Source organism: Siniperca chuatsi, linkage group LG15, assembly GCF_020085105.1.
Source record: "Siniperca chuatsi isolate FFG_IHB_CAS linkage group LG15, ASM2008510v1, whole genome shotgun sequence".
In the NCBI taxonomy this organism is placed as follows: Eukaryota; Metazoa; Chordata; class Actinopteri; order Centrarchiformes; family Sinipercidae; genus Siniperca; species Siniperca chuatsi.
Genome location: NC_058056.1, coordinates 8,315,037 through 8,318,311, shown reverse-complemented (window position 1 = coordinate 8,318,311; position 3,275 = coordinate 8,315,037). Strand labels below are relative to the sequence as shown.

The 3,275-nt window shown below is 38.4% G+C and overlaps 1 long non-coding RNA gene across 1 annotated transcript; it reads left to right on the top strand.

Moving 5' to 3' along the window:
• Positions 1–914: 914 nt before the first annotated feature.
• On the top strand, positions 915–2,291 carry LOC122861967. The gene is made up of 4 exons (XR_006374610.1): positions 915–1,059; positions 1,314–1,389; positions 1,498–1,667; positions 1,777–2,291. It is a non-coding gene; the product is annotated as an uncharacterized LOC122861967 (long non-coding RNA).
• The last annotated feature ends 984 nt before the right edge of the window (positions 2,292–3,275 follow it).

Genomic DNA, 3,275 nt, shown 5'->3' with positions numbered 1-3,275 from the left:
AATCTTTTACATAGTGTTAACTAAACGCTACACATTTCAATGAGCCTTTCTGCACGGCCAGAACCTGCCACTTTATGCTCACACTGTAAGGATCAGTTGACCAGCTGCGTCGTGTGAACTCACACTGAACATAAGCATGGAACCCCTGCTCGGTTTTGTCCAGTGAAAATTCCTTAGCTTTAACTTTTCAAATATGGAGCTGCAGATGGCTGGAAGATGCAGATAATATGGTCTGTCTGTTCTGCACTAAAATTCAGTTTTATATCAAAGCAGATCAGTCAAGACTTTTAGCCACAACATATAAAATACGACACCAATAATATTAAAACAAGCTTACTACAGTTTATAACAGATATTTTGACAGCATCCATGGGGGAAATTGGACTGTGGAACTGCTCAAACTGCAAGACAGCTGACCAAAATTTCTAACATGCCAGAAATCCATCTGATCGTCTGAGAGCCAGATCATTGATCGTTCAGGTAATTGGCGTTGTGACCCCGCTTAAACTGCATGTCAAATGACAACTAATCTGGCAGAAACTCTGCCAGATTCTACATTAGTTTGGCTTAATCTGTACAGTGTTTGCAGTGGTTATCTTCCAATGTTAGTCTTTGTTAGTCTTTCCTCTGTTGAAGATAGCCGCTTGATTTATCTAACTCGGACTACCTAAGCCTCATATTAACTTAACTAAATTCCTTCTTTTGCAAAGAAGGAATGGCAATATACTCAGCAAGTTGAGTAAGGAGTTAGATATATAAAACAGAATGACAACTGTGTACACACAGACAAAGAAAAATATCCTTAATTGTGTTTTTTCTTGATCTGTCTGAGCCCCTGTTCAATGGTATCTTCAGTTGTACACATTCCTTCCTCTGTCCCTGCAGTTGCTGACAGCCTGTGATGCCCTGAAAGGTATCTGTGTCATTCACTCCCACCTGAAACCAGATAATGTAATGCTGGATAAACCACGAGAACCGTCCCTTCAGAGTCAAACTTTTTGACGTGTCCTTCACTACCTCTGAACAAACACGTTTACCCATTCAGCCTCTGGGTTACAGGTAGGCTCATCTTTTAACATGTTTGCTGTTGTGTGTTTGAGCTGTAAATGATCTAGCAGTGGTTGTGTCTATCTTCAATAAACATGCTGAATTTGATGATGTACTTAATAGCTCTTGTGGCTCTTGTACACTACAAACGGGGCACCTGAAGTTGCCCTGAGCTGTTCACATAATTTAATCTCCTAATCAGACAACAACTGTTTAAATGGTTAAAATATTTAGGACATATATGTTTTGTTCCTGTAAACTCCAAGGGAATACCAGCTGGCAATTGGCATTGAGCCTAAAAGATGGGTGAGGTCTGTCAGTTCCCTGGATGAGCAGATAACAGTAAGTGGGTTATTTCATGAGTAAAGAATGAATTTATACCAATTTGCTCTGTTGTTGACACAGAAAACAGATAAATTGAACTGTCATTTAACTTTTTTTCAAATCCAGCTCTACCCAGAGATACAGGAGTCCATTGAGATGGAGGACCACAGATCGTTCGTGAGCCTCCTGAAATGTCTCCTACATATGGACCCTGAGCATAGAATCACTCATGAGGAGGCTCTAAAGCACCTGTTCGTCTCCATGGTCCACCTAGAGGATGAGAGGGACAGCTTGTAGTAAGTGACTGTGTTTTGGTATCAGTCAGGTTGGACAGAGTCATGATTGGATGAATGGATAGATTTATTTACTGATCGACTGATTCATTGATTGTCATTTTTTACTCAGTGTGGACGACTCCCTCGATAAAATGATGGTTGGCTAGATGGATGACTTGGAGGAGGAACTAACACCTGACAAACCAAAGATATTCTTTTACTGAAGATGGAAGATCCATCGTGACAGGAAATAGTGGGTTTTTATAGAAAATGTAGTTTCTGCTAGTTTTTTATTCTTGGGAAGATTTGGACCAGACCCTTTTTTTGGTAACCATGTTTTCAGAGTACTACAACAGTTTTTTTGAGCAGACTTATGTTAAATAGTTTTCTAATTATTGCTTGTCCACTGAAATGTGTCACATTATGTAGGTAATCAGTCATGTATGTCATGGTCCTAGAGAGGAAAACAGTGGTTGCAGCTTTAGCCTGGCATCTTCTGACTTCCCACATCCTGATAGTTTCCTCCCTGTGAGGAAAATGAAAGGCTTGTTTAAATATAGAAGCAGTTTGATAGTTTAATTGGCCTACATGATGTTTTGTTGCAACTTATAATGTTGAAAATAGATGTATTTAAGTGTGCTCCACTTTTGCACTCAGTGTAATTTGCTCTGGTTGAAAACATTTTCTAAATGCATTAAATGTCTGTAAAGGTCATGTCATTTGTTTAGCTGTTGTTGGAGAAATCAAAAGGAAAACGAACACTCATACTTATGGGGGCAATGCAAGCCAAAATACAAACAGGGCCCTTCACGTAGAGTCATTTACATATATTTTCACTCTCATATTAATTTGGTTTTCATTCCTACAGACACATATATTACATTTATTTATTTATTCTCATATGTGTATATTTGAACTCATACAATCAAATTCTTACTCTCATATACATGCATTCAATGTATACATTTGATATTATAAAGACGTATATATGTAAGGGAATGCATGTCTGATGGAAATATACATTATGTATGTAAGAGAAGAATGAATGTATGTGTAGTGGAGATGGAAGGCAGGTCATTTATCACGCTGCGATTCGCTGAGAAGCAGGAACAGGGTCATGTTTAGGTCGCACGCAGCATGGAAGGGACAGATGAAACACAACTACTACAGAAAGCCATTGGGATATTAAAAGATATTTTATAGTCATCTGAAACATGAGCACAGCATCATCTGCACCTACTTACAGCACAATGGACAGAAAGTTTTAGTGAGTATTTACTGTCTTTTTCTAGAGCTTTTAGTGTCTTCATCAGCAGATAGCGTTTGCTCACTCAACTGAGACACTCCGCTGATAAAGACCGTAAGATGAGGTTGAAAACTCTGGAACAAGCTTGTAAATTAAGCTTTGACTAAGACTTGAGTTGAACGACTTGAGGCTTGACTTGGAATTTCCCCAAAAGACTTAAAACAGTATTGCTGAATACAGTATACTGTAAGTTAGAACAGCTAAGAGAATGGCAAGCAGAAATATAGCAGCAATTTATAGTCTCACCAATGATATTCATGATATGTTAAGTTTTCCAAACGAAGCATCATTTTTGCTCAGTTCGAATTTTATAGCCAAATAAG